A 13339-nucleotide genomic window follows, 5' to 3' on the forward strand; every position below is an offset into this window, starting at 1 on the left:
TGGCCCCCTCAAAGTGCATCTTTTGGGGTCGCAATCTCACACAGGTCACATGACTTGTGCAGGAATCCAGTCACAGAAGACGCATGTCTCAGCTGGAGGGTAAGTTCAAGAGGAGTTAATAAATGCCTTCGACTAATCAAGTAATTAGTCCTATAATATACTATTCATATAAGGTTATAAAGAACTGAAAGTAGTTCATATTCATACTAATTTTCTACTTTTTATCTTTCTCAGATATTTCTTTTTTAGAAACTACTTAGCTCCTTGTGAGATTCTAAATGCCCACTGCGCACAGATTTATTTCACACTGCTCTTTTTTTTTTGACATCGCACAAAATGTGTTTAGCTGCATGTCAGAATAAACCTTGCTACAGCCTGAGAAACAGTTGAGCTCCTACAATATTGTGAAGAAATTCCAGTTTGAATTGCAGGCTTCTGAATGGTAGACTTCTCGCTTTATCATGGGTTGCCTGCTAGAGACATGTGTCTGATGACAGTTGCTAATTCTGGACCTCACAGCAGCATAGCTAATCACAGACTGCTGCTTTGGCAGCTGCCAATCAGATGAGCTGTGAATCAGTAGTTGAAGGCCTACAAGTTTGGGCTCTGTTCCATCACTGAGCCTTGTGATGCAGTCTAAACATACAAACCTTGGGGGATGTCACCATTATACATGCAATAGAACAATGGTTGTCAACATTTCCTTCCCCAAGGGTGCATTTGAATACTGTGAAACTGTCCTGATTTTCCCAGGACCACCACAAAAACTATTAAGCCATCGCGGTTTCTAAGTTTGTCCCACAAAATCCCAGTTTTAAATGTTTTGCCACTTGTTTATCCATTGCAATGAAGGCTTTCCACCAGCAGGAGGTGCTAGACCCACCACTGCCTTCCCCAGCATCTCCTTGCAAGCCCTGGCTTTGCTCCCCGCCCTCCACCTGCAGAGAAGAACAGGAGGAACTTGGGGGGGGGGGGAGAGAGAGAGAGAGAGGTGGAGAGCTCAAAAAAGAGCTGCAAAAAGTTTCTCTTTCCTCATACACAACTTGTGCCTCTAGGTCTGCCCAGCAACTGAGTTGCAATCTGCATTTGGTGTTTTGATTGGTGGGCACCTTGCTAAGAGATAGGAAAGGGCTGCGTCCCACCTCCCAGCTCTGTTAAATAAAATGAAACTGAACCCTCCAAAAGTGTGGGGAACTGAAAAAGTGGTCCCTATAGCCTGTCGTTCCCCCTCCAATCATGAAAACACACAGCCCTGAAAACAAGAAACAGGTGGACTGGTTCCCTTTCTTAGTCCCAGTTTAATTTCATGAGGACTTAGGAATTAGTTCTCATTGTCTTTGGGGAGAAGCTCCTCGTTTAAGTCTGCACCAACAAATACTTGACAGCTTGAATCCCTTTCTAATTACATCTTGTACCCCTTGTTGGAATTTTGTCACATCCTTCTCATGATTTGTTGAGGACTGCCAGAATGCTAAGAAAACTCTGGCTAAACTTTCTGTAGACAGCATTCTAATCCAAAATCTTAAGTACCCACTCAACAGCCCATCACAGTATAGAAATCAGTATAGAAATACCTCATACATTTAATAAGGGGTGGCATGGGGTGAGGAGATGGTAACAGAACTCTGTGGGCACGGCAGACCACTAAAAGAGCAAAGGTTAGATAGAGGGCATGATGTTCAGACAGCTGTGGCTTTGTCTGTGGGGGGGGGGCGTGTGCTCCACACCCAGAGATCATTCCTACATCCCACGCTCTAGTGTGGGGTGGCCACCTGACTCGTGCCACACATGTCTTTTGGTCCCACGCTCTGGCACCACCAGTGCACAGGATCCAAAATGGGACATCCAGGATTGGGATCAGAAGCCAGGGCGGCTTCTGTAAATCCAGGATCTCCAATTTAAAACGGGACAGTTGCACAGCATGGCATTCCTATCTACTCTGATTTTAGCAGTACCATATTGGTACAGACTCTGGAGGAGCCTCAGAAGCCTTGGGTCTCTATCAAAGGCATGCAATCTGGCCCACCAGCTGGTTTCTATCTACAGTATCCATCCAATCACTGAACGTCACTTTCGATCCTTCATTATTATTATTTTTATAATATTTATTCAAAATTTAAGAACAACAAACAAAAGAAAAGAAAAATACAAAATACAAAATACAAAATACAAAATACAACAAGAAACAACAACACCAAAAAGGAAAAAACACATCCACTTAAAAAATAAAAAGAACTGATTAAACCTTTACATAACTTTCTTCCTTTACTTATTTCCTTGACTTCCTCTCACCTCCCAATTTTGTATTCTAATTCAAATCGTTATTTCAGCAAGTCCTTCCAACCTTATTTTCATTTAAGTAGTTTAACATAATATATTACAATTTAACGTCCTTTCTTTTCGTCAATTTCATCAACTCGTCTTTACTTAGTCCTTTATGTCATTTCAACCAAAACCATCTAATTTTCTTTTTCCAACATCTTTCTAACAGTCCTTAATTTTACAATATTTTTGAAGATATACTTTAATTTTTTTCCAATCTTCTTCCACTGACTCTTCTCCCTGGTCCTGGATTCTGCCAGTCATCTCAGCCAGTTCCATATAGTCCATCACTTTCATCTGCCATTCTTCTCGGGTGGGTAATTCTTGTGTCTTCCAATACTTCGCGATAAGTATTCTTGCTGCTGTTGTAGCGTACATAAAAAAAGTTCTATCCTCCCTTCGCACCAATTGGCCAACCCTTCATTTGCCTAACCTAACTATCTACAGTATCCCCCTGCTGGCCCAGGGTGAGAACTTCAGTACATCACACTGCTCTCCTAGATAAATGTACAGTAACCCAGTGTTCTAAATCAGCTCATTCCACACAGTAGATCACCACTGGGCGGCAGACACAAGTCTCTGTGAATTCAGCACACCCACCTGTCATAGGTAATGGAAGGGTGTGTTTTCTCCTATATGCAGATGATATGGTTATATTGTCTCTAACCAGGGGTGGTTTGAAAAAGCAGATAGACTTGCTGGCTACCTTCCATGAGAATAAGTAGCTTAACACCAATTTTACCATAGCTGAAGTAGCATTGGGTAAGAGATCTGTCACATTTAACTGGGCAATTTCTAACAACCCTATTCAACAGACTAAATTGTTTTTTATTAGGGGTCCATTTCACAGCTAATTCTTCTGTGGTTATAGCATTGGGATTCTCAATAAAGCAATGCATCTTATAGTATCTATCCTTATTTTGCCTTTTTTCATACATCTGAGCAGAAGTGGGTTGGCCTCGTGTCCAGGCTAGTAAACAAGTTTGACTCTTAAACTTTCATAACGGAATGCTAAGTCCATCATCTTTGTGTCTGGTCTCCATGGCTTATAGCTCACCCTTAAATTCTCAATAGCTAATTGCTACTTTACATATACTTCCTGGAGAACTTCATAGTGAGCTGATTATAATCTAAATGTCAAAATCACAGGTCTATTTTTTTTGTATGACAAAGCTTCTGTGACTTGGTATGTTAACTATCCATTTCTTGAGCTTTTCTAGGTTGTATCCATGCCTTAATACATGAAGGTAGACCATCAGAAAGCTATTTGGAGTTAATTACACTGGCTGCACATAGAATTGCTTCTACAGAATTAAGACGTAGTTTTATGCTCTCTGAGTTTCTGGATGGCTGCTATGAGAAATTATCCTTAGAACAGTGTTTCTGTGTGTTTTGTAAAAACTTACAGAGGACGCTGCATTACCTAGTGTTCTCCCTCTATAAGATCCTTGTGAAAAATATCTGTATAAGTTTAGCAGCAGGAATTTTTTTCTAACACCAGTTGAGTTTGTGTGCTTTTTGCTGTTGAGCAAGGAAAATGTTGTTACTTTATTTGTGCTGGCTGCAGGGAGAGCTAAATTTGTGGCTCAACTCTGAATGCCTTTCTTACTTTGTTATGACTTATGGCTAAACAAATCAAATTATTAATTATTATTATTTATTATTATTATTTATCAAATAATAATTATTTATTATTTATTATTTATCATTATTATTTATTATTATTTATCAAATTATTATTATAAAACCCAAACTGTAACATTAATATGCTAATAAAAATAAAAATAAAAATAAAAATAAAAATAAGAACAATAATTTATTATTCATACTCTGGGTGGCTCCTAGTCAAATGTTAAAAACAATACAGTGGTACCTCGGGTTACATACGCTTCAGGTTACAGACTATAATAATAATAATAATAATTTATTATTTATACCCCGCCCATCTGGCTGAGTTTCCCCAGCCACTCTGGGCGGCTCCCAATCAGTGTTAAAAACAATACAGCATTACATATTAAAAACTTCCCTGAACAGGGCTGCCTTAAGATGTCTTCTGAATGTCAGGTAATTCTTTATCTCTTTGACATCTGATGGGAGGGCGTTCCACAGGTCGGGCGCCACTACCGAGAAGGCCCTCTGCCTGGTTCCCTGTAGCCTCACTTCTCGCAACGAGGGAACCGCCAGAAGGCCCTCGGCGCTGGATCTCAGTGTCCGGGCTGAACGATGGGGGTGGAGATGCTCCTTCAGGTATACAGGACCGAGGCCGTTTAGGGCTTTAAAGGTCAGCACCAACACTTTGAATCGTGCTCGGAAACGTACTGGGAGCCAGTGCAGATCTCTCAGAACCGGTGTTATGTGGTCCCGGCGGCCACTCCCAGTCACCAGTCTAGCTGCCGCATTCTGGATTAATTGCAGTTTCCGGGTCACCTTCAAAGGTAGCCCCACGTAGAGCGCGTTGCAGTAGTCCAAGCGTGAGATAACCAGAGCATGCACCACTCTGGCGAGACAGTCCGCGGGGAGGTAGGGTCTTAGCCTGCATACCAGGTGGAGCTGGTAGACAGCTGCCCTGGACACAGAGTTAACCTGCGCCTCCATGGACAGCTGTGAGTCCAAAATGACTCCCAGGCTGCGCACCTGGTCCTTCAGGGGCACAGTTACCCCATTCAGGACCAGGGAATCCTCCACACCTGCCCGCCTCCTGTCCCCCAAAAACAGTACTTCTGTCTTGTCAGGATTCAACCTCAATCTGTTAGCCGCCATCCAACCTCCAACCGCCTCCAGGCACTCACACAGGACCTTCACCGCCTTCACTGGTTCTGATTTAAAGGAGAGGTAGAGCTGGGTGTCATCTGCATACTGATGAACACCCAGTCCAAACCCCCTGATGATCTCTCCCAGCGGCTTCATATAGATGTTAAAAAGCATGGGGGAGAGGACGGAACCCTGAGGTACCCCACAAGTGAGGGCCCAAGGGTCTGAACACTCATCCCCCACCACCACTTTCTGAACACGGCCCAGGAGGAAGGAGCGGAACCACTGTATAACAGTGCCCCCAGCTCCCAGCCCCTCTAGACGGTCCAGAAGGATGTTATGGTCGATGGTGTCAAAGGCCGCTGAGAGATCCAGCAGAACTAGGAAACAGCTCTCACCTTTGTCCCTAGCCCGCCGGAGATCATCAACCAGCGCGACCAAGGCAGTTTCAGTCCCATGGTGAGGCCTGAATCCCGATTGGAAGGGATCCAAATGGTCCGTTTCCTCCAGGCGTGCTTGGAGTTGTTCAGCAACCACCCGCTCAATCACCTTGCCCAAGAATGGAAGATTTGAGACTGGGCGATAGTTGGCCAAATTGGCCGGGTCTAAAGATGTTTTTTTAAGAAGCGGTTTAATGACCGCCTCTTTCAGCGGGTCTGGGAAGGCTCCCTCACAGAGGGAAGCATTCACCACCCCGCAAAGCCCATCGCCCAGCCCTTCCCGGCTCGCTTTTATCAGCCAGGATGGGCAAGGATCAAGAAGACAGGTGGTCGGTTTCACTCGTCCAAGCAGCCTGTCCACATCCTCGGAGGTAACAGATTGGAATTGATCCCATATAACAGGACCAGACAGAACTCTAGCACTCTCCCGCCCTGGCCCTGCTCCCACTGTGGAGTCTACCTCCTTCTGAATCTGAGCGATTTTATCTGCAAAAAACTTTGCAAAAGCATTGCAGGAGATCTTGGGGTCCCTACCAGGCCCCGGTGGTACAGGTGGTTCCGATAAACTGCGAACCACCTGAAAAAGTCTCCTGCTGCTGTTTTCTGCAGATGCAATGGAGGCGGCGAAGAAGGCCCTCTTCGCCGTCGCCATTGCCACTTGGTAGGCTCGACGTTGAGCTCTAACCCGTGTCCGGTCTGATTCAGAATGAGTTTTCCGTCACCGGCGCTCTAGCCGTCTCAACGATTGTTTCATCACCCTCAGCTCCGGGGAGAACCACGGGGCTGTCCGGGCTCCATGCAATCAGAGAGGGCGCTTCGGAGCCAGACAGTCAATAGCCCTGGTTAACTCCGCATTCCAGCGTGCCACCAGGGAATCAGCTGAAAGGCCATCAACTTGGGATAAAGCATCCCCTACCACTCTCTGGAAACCAATTGGATCCATTAAGTGGCGGGGGCGGACCATCCGAATCGGTCCCACCTCCCTGCGGAGGGGAAGGGTTGCGGAGAAGTCCAGTTGCACCAGGAAGTGATCTGACCATGGCACTTCTTTTGTTTCGCTTTTAGTTAATGTCAGATCACCAACATCCGTAGAGGTAAACACCAAGTCTAAGGCATGTCCGTGGCTATGAGTTGGGCCAGACTTATTCAGGGACAGCCCCATGGAGGCCATGCTTTCCACGAAGTCCCGAGCTGCCCCTTGTAAGGTCGTGTCGGCATGGATGTTAAAATCCCCCAGGACAACCAAGCTAGGTGTCTCCAGGAGCATATCCGCCACGACCTGAAGCAGCTCGGGCAAGGAATCCTTGGTGCAGCGGGGAGGTCGGTACACCAGTAGGAATCCTGTACTGCCCCTATTGCCCAACTTCCAGAACATGCACTCAGAAAACTGGGTCTTCCCAATAGGACGCCTGGTGCAGACTAATGACTTCCTAAAAATCACTGCAACCCCCCTTCCCCGCCCACATGACCTGGGTTGCTGTGCGTAAGAGAAACCTGGTGGGCAGGCAGCGGCAAGGACAGGCCCATCTGCCTCATCCAACCAGGTCTCTGTCACACATGCCAGGTCAAATCCTCCATCCACAATCAGGTCGTGGATGGCAGTGGTTTTATTCATCATTGACCTGGCATTGCACAGCAACACTTTCAGGTCATGTGGGTTTCCCTTGCTGATTACTGTATCCTTCCGGTCAGGACCAGACCTGGAGGCAGGGATAGTCCTCAAACAACGACTAAACCTGCCTCCTCGGTAATGACATGGTCTGGTCTTAGCATAACTCCTCCTCCTGCCCGTGATCACTGAGATCGGGTGTCCCAATACATCTCCCCCTGTGGAACCTGCCCCACCCAATCTATTGGCTGAGGCCCACTCCCAGGCAGCCATGACCCTCCCCCTTAAAAGGCAAAATACAAACTATATAATAATTTAACAGAATAATAATAATAATAAAACAAAACAGAGCAAAACAAAACAAAACAAGGAACAATAGTGCTGACTCAGTGCTTATCCCACCCCAAGCAAAAATAAAATAATGAAATAATATAATATTATAAAAAACAACAACCACCATTTAAAGTGCTGCAAATTAAAAGCGATTAAAACATTTAAAACCATTTTGTCCATTGCTGCCGGTAGCTGCTCAGGCCTCTTATGCTGTGGCAGTGAGTGCAGGCCCCGCCCCCTAGGCCGGATGGAGTTGGCAGGAGAGGGAGCGTCCTCCCAACACTCACGCAAGCAGCAGCAGCAGCAGCAGTGTCCCGGAAGCCTCTCTCAAGCCTCTTATGCTGTGGGTGCGAGTGCAGGCCCCGCCCCCTAAGCCGGATGGAGTTGGCAGGAGAGGGAGCGGTCCTCCCAACACTCACGCAAGCAGCAGCACGAGAAGGCCCTCTGCCTGGTTCCCTGTAGCCTCACTTCTCGCAATGAGGGAACCGCCAGAAGGCCCTCGGCGCTGGACCTCAGTGGCCAGGCAGAACAATGGGGGTGGAGACGCTCCTTCAGGTATACAGGACCGAGGCTTTCAAGATCAGCACCAACACTTTGAATTGTGCTTGGAAACGTGCTGGGAGCCAATGCAGATCTCTCAGGACCAGTGTTATGTGGTCTCAGCGGCCACTCCCAGTCAGCTGTCTAGCTGCCGCATTCTGAATTAATTGCAGTTTCTGGGTCACTTTCAAAGGTAGCCCCATGTAGAGCGCATTGCAGTAGTCCAAGCGGGAGATAACTAGAGCATGCACCACTCTGGCGACACAGTCCATGGGCAGGTACGATTTATCACTTGTTCTGCTCAGAGAACACTTGGACTAAAACTGTCCTAGAGTTCTCAGACCAAATTTTTGGCAGTCAGCTTTCACCAAAGATTCCCAGTACAGTGGTACCTCGGGTTAAGTACTTAATTCGTTCCGGAGGTCCGTTCTTAACCTGAAACTGTTCTTAACCTGAAGCACCACTTTAGCTAATGGGGCCTCCTGCTGCTGCCGCGCCACCGCTGCACGATTTCTGTTCTCATCCTGAAGCACAGTTCTTAACCTGAAGCACTATTTCTGGGTTAGCGGAGTCTGTAACCTAAAGTGTATGTAAGCTGAAGCGTATGTAACCCGAGGTACCACTGTAGTTGTTTTCTTGCTTTAGAGTCCCCTGCCCCTCTTCAAAAGGTAATGTGTTGACTTACTTCAAGTGGTCTTATGCAGCCCTTCCCACTTGTGATGTGCATTATTTCACTTACAGTGCTTCAAAATATGTGAGCCAGCCCTGATGTATTTGAGCGACTCTCTTGCCTATTTTTCAAAGGCCTTCTGTCCCTAAACTCCTGCCCTGAGTACACCACTGTACAGAGGCTAGTGCCTTCACAGATATCACTTTTTCCAGTGTCTCAGAAATGTAAAAGAACCTCCATGTCTGTTACTGATGAAACAGAAGAAAAATTCAGTTGCAATAAAGATAAAAGCACAAAGGGAAATTGAACTTCATTGACTAGAGAATTTCCATAACAATATATACAGAGAAAAGGCTTTTGCCTCTGTGGGTTTCATTGTTGAAAAGCAGCTCCTTGGATGAAAGGGGGGAAATGAATGAATCATTTTAAAAAATAGATTTTTATGATCAGCATGCAGTATGAATAACACCTTTCTAGGCAGCAGATGATATAAGTTGTTTTTAATATTAAAGCAGAATGTCAAGTATTGTATTGTGTTGTTTGTGTGGATTTGCAACCTTTTCTTACACCAGGGAGTCAACACTGATCATAGATCTGAAGGGACTGTCGGTCTGTTGCATCATTTACTTTAGATGGAGGTCATTTCAGGATAAAGTGGTGTTTCGTCTATAATTCCAATACTGCGGATCAACTGATACATTAGGAAAGGACCTGTACATACTTATCTAATACAAAGATACATGAATGAAATTATTAGTCTAATACATAAACATTTAATTATAACCTAGCATTTTTTATAAATACTTTCTAAATATCATATGTGGGGTTTTTTATGCCCTTTTTGTTTCCTTTTCCCTTTTTCTTTTCTTTAACAGAAATATTTTCACTTAAAAAATGAAATAAAAGTTAACCCAGTGTTGTCTGCTCGGACTGGCAGCTGCTCTGGAGAGTCTCAGCAGAGGAGACCATTAACCAGATTCTCAACCTCTGTCAATACTTCATGTGCAGGCCAGCTCATTAACATTCAGCGGCTTGGATGAAAACACAGATATTCAGATAATGTCGATGCTTGATCTTGGATGTTTGGCTTGAACATGCCTGCACATAAATAAGATCACGTGGTGGCTATGGCTTTTGGGGTTCAGTCAGTTTTACCAGCTTCACTGCAAGAATGTCATTGGGGACTTTGTCAAAAGCCTTACTGAAATCAAAACACACTATATCCACAGCATTTCCCTGATTCACCAAGTTTGTTACTCTATCAAAAAAGAAAAGAAAAGAGGTTCGTCTGGCATGATTCACTTAGAAACACTTGCTGGGTCTTAGTAATCACAGCATCCTTTTCTAAGTGCTCAAAGAACAAGTATTTAATTATCTGTTCTAGGACCTTCCCTGGTATCGATGTCAAGCTCACCGGTCGGTAGTTACCTGGGTCCTCCTTTTTTTCCTTTTTGAAGATGAGGACAACATTTGCCCACTTCCAGTCTGCAGGGACCTCACCTGTTTTCCAAGATTACTCAAAGATCATAGACAGAGGCTCTGAGATTACATCCACAAGCTCCATTAGTACCCTTGGAGGCATGCAGCTTGTCAGGCCCTGGAGATCTGAATTCATTTGAAGTAGCTAGGTGTTCTCTTACCATCTTCCTGCCTTGGGCTGCAGCTCCCTCCCTTCCATCGTTTATTATGTTATCACCCATTTGGGCACTGCTTTCCTTTTGGGTGAAGAAAGATGCAAAGTAGGTGCTGAGCAGTTCTGGGCAATCTTTGACTCTCCAGATGTTGCTGGACTTCAACTCCCAGCAACCCTAAGGATTGGCTGTGCCGGCTGGGGCAGATGGAAGCTGGAGACCAAACATTCCTGAGCCCTGTTCTATGGCTTTCAGTCTCTAACCTGAGGATTGATTTAGCATACTGTAAAAACAGTCGGCTTGGACTGAGCGGGAGGATGGGGCAAGCCTCAGTTCAGAGCACCTCAAACACCTCTGTGAAATTTGCAGAAAGAGACTCTCACAGAGAAATTCCAGCAGTACTTGAACATGCTTCCAGTAGCACAGTACAGAAATGATAGAACAGAATCCATGCAGAGCCGGCCAGCACCCCTACTGACTGTTATTTACCCCAATCTTCATTTAAAAGAAAAAGAATAGTAATTCCTACATATTAGACCTTTATTTGCATTGCCCTCTACAAGTGTGTTTGTGGAATACTGTGTTTTGGAAAGATGTTCTTATTATTTTTTAAACCCTCATGGTTGAACTCAGGATATACAGATGGCAAAGAATAATGAAGCTTAATTATGTAAATCAAATTATGCAAACTGGCAAATAAAGCAAGCAGCCCTTATGTGGCAGCCCCCGTTCTGTCCCCCCCCCGCAAGTTTTTGTATGAGCCTAGCTTGTTTGCCACTACAGCTGAACTCCTTCCTGCCTAGCCATTCTGCATCCATTTTCAGTTGCCAGATTCTATTTCTCTCCCTCTCTCCTCCCCCCAGAATAATAAATAAAAAGCTTTCTCTATTTAACATGAATCACATTTTGTTTATAAATTCATTAATCCAGAATAATGCCAAAAAGATTATTAAAAAGAAAAGGGAAAGCTTTGAATAAGGTTAATAAGATTAGCTCTTCAACATCCTGTGTTTCTTTTTCCTTTTTTTTTTAATCTTTCCCCTTCTTTTTCCTTGGGCAAGAATTCCAGAACTATGAAAAGGAAATATAAACCCAGATTGGTCACATTGAATGAATTCGCTTCCCTTTGGGAACTTAAAGCTATTATAATGACAAATTTATGAATTTCACTTCTGCTTTTTTAAATCCTTATCTGGGAGTAAGTTAAAGTGCAACTTTATTTGGAAGTTAGCAAACTATAAACAAAAACTGTAGCAGTAACCCTGTAGCAGCAGAGAAGACAAAGGTGGTTTTAAAGCCTACGCACTTCTATTTTTCTTCCAACTACATCTATGGAGTTAACATTTATATTATTGGCTAAATTCAGGGTACATCTCAAGTCTAGAACTAATCTTCTCATAGCTTCAGCCTGTATCTTTGGAAGCTATACATCTGCCAACAAGGAACCCCTAATTTAAAGGAAACAACAGTCCAACTGCCCCAAAGAGAACTGGTTCCCCTCAAAGATCCCCTCAAAGATCCTGTGAAGGTGCTGAAAATTGCTTGTTGGATGCCATCTGAACCTCATTTCCCTGAATTCCTTGAGCCCCATGGCAGCTTCTGGAAACATTTGCAGGGTACAAAAATAAGTTGTCCCCCTAGCAATGATTGTAATTTCCCTCTGCTTGGGGTCATGATAGTACATTAGCTGACAAAGGTGGCCAGAGATTCACATTGTATCTTTAAAATCACTGTCACAAATGAGTTTTCTTGTTTATCTGTTTGAATGGTCTGAAATTCAAGGCACTTGGCTGATAAGACAGCCTTGATTGATCATATATCAGTGTGATTCTGACTGAGATAGGGAAAATTAATTTTAGAAAATGAGGCATGGTATCCAAGTAACAGGCTGAGAGGAGCTCTTGCTTCATTTATTTTGCAAAAATATCTATTCATAGTTTGTGTTTTATGTGGTAGAGACTAAAGAGTAATTGATATGAATGGTAAGTTACTAAGGGTTCCTGCAGATGACCTGTTTATTGAGCATTATCCTGATTTCCTTGCCAAAAGTTTAAGCAGAAGTGAGATGGTGCCTGATCTTTATTGAATATTCATTCTGATTTGTTTTGGGGGAGGTTATATGATAATGAGTATTCAGCCCGATTTGCTTGGACGGTGGTTATCTGTCTTCCTGTTCATCGTTGGTTTACCCCACAGTTTTCAGTGCCTGCCCCATCACAAAAACTCTGGATTTTTAAAAAAGGGCGACAGAGTGCTTTAATCCACTTTAGTTCTGCAAACCTAATTTCTGGGACAACCACCAGTCCTTTTTAGAGTTAAAAAAGGTAAAGGACTCCTGATAGTTAAGTCCAGTCGCGAACGACTCTGAGGATGCATCGCTCATCTCACTTTACTGGCCGAGGAGCCAACGTCTGTCTGCAGTTTTTCTGGGTCATGTGGCCAGCATGGTGAAACTAGAGCAGTGCACGGAAACGCCATTTACGTTTTCGCCGGAACAGTACCTATTTATCTACTTATACTTTTTGGGAGTGCTTTCAAACTACTAGGTTGGCAGGAGCTGGGACTGAGCAACGGGAGCTCACCCCGTCGTGGGGATTCGAACCACTGACCTTCCAATCGGTAAGCCCTAGGTTCAGTGGTTTAGACCACAGCGCCACCCATGTTGGCGGGTTAGGTGCACCTAAACCCAGCAAACATTGGCAAGGACCACTTATCACCAGCTGGAGGGGAGCCATGCAGTGCTGTGATAGGCACTCCAAGCTCCACATGGTCATCAGACACCAGGTCACATGGCCACAGTCTGTACAGGTAAGCAGTGCAGGCGAGTACTTTGGGCTGGGGTATGGTGGTGAGATACAGTGGTACCTCGGTTTACAGACGCTTCAGGTTACAGACGCTTCAGGTTACAGACTCCGCTAACCCAGAAATAGTACCTCGGGTTAAGAACTTTGCTTCAGGATGAGAACAGAAATTGCACGGCGGCAGCAGTGGGAGGCCCCATTAGCTAAAGTGGTGCTTCAGGTTAAGAACACTTTCAGGTTAA

Source organism: Podarcis cretensis (assembly GCF_951804945.1).
Source record: "Podarcis cretensis genome assembly, chromosome: 10".
NCBI lineage: Eukaryota > Metazoa > Chordata > Lepidosauria > Squamata > Lacertidae > Podarcis > Podarcis cretensis.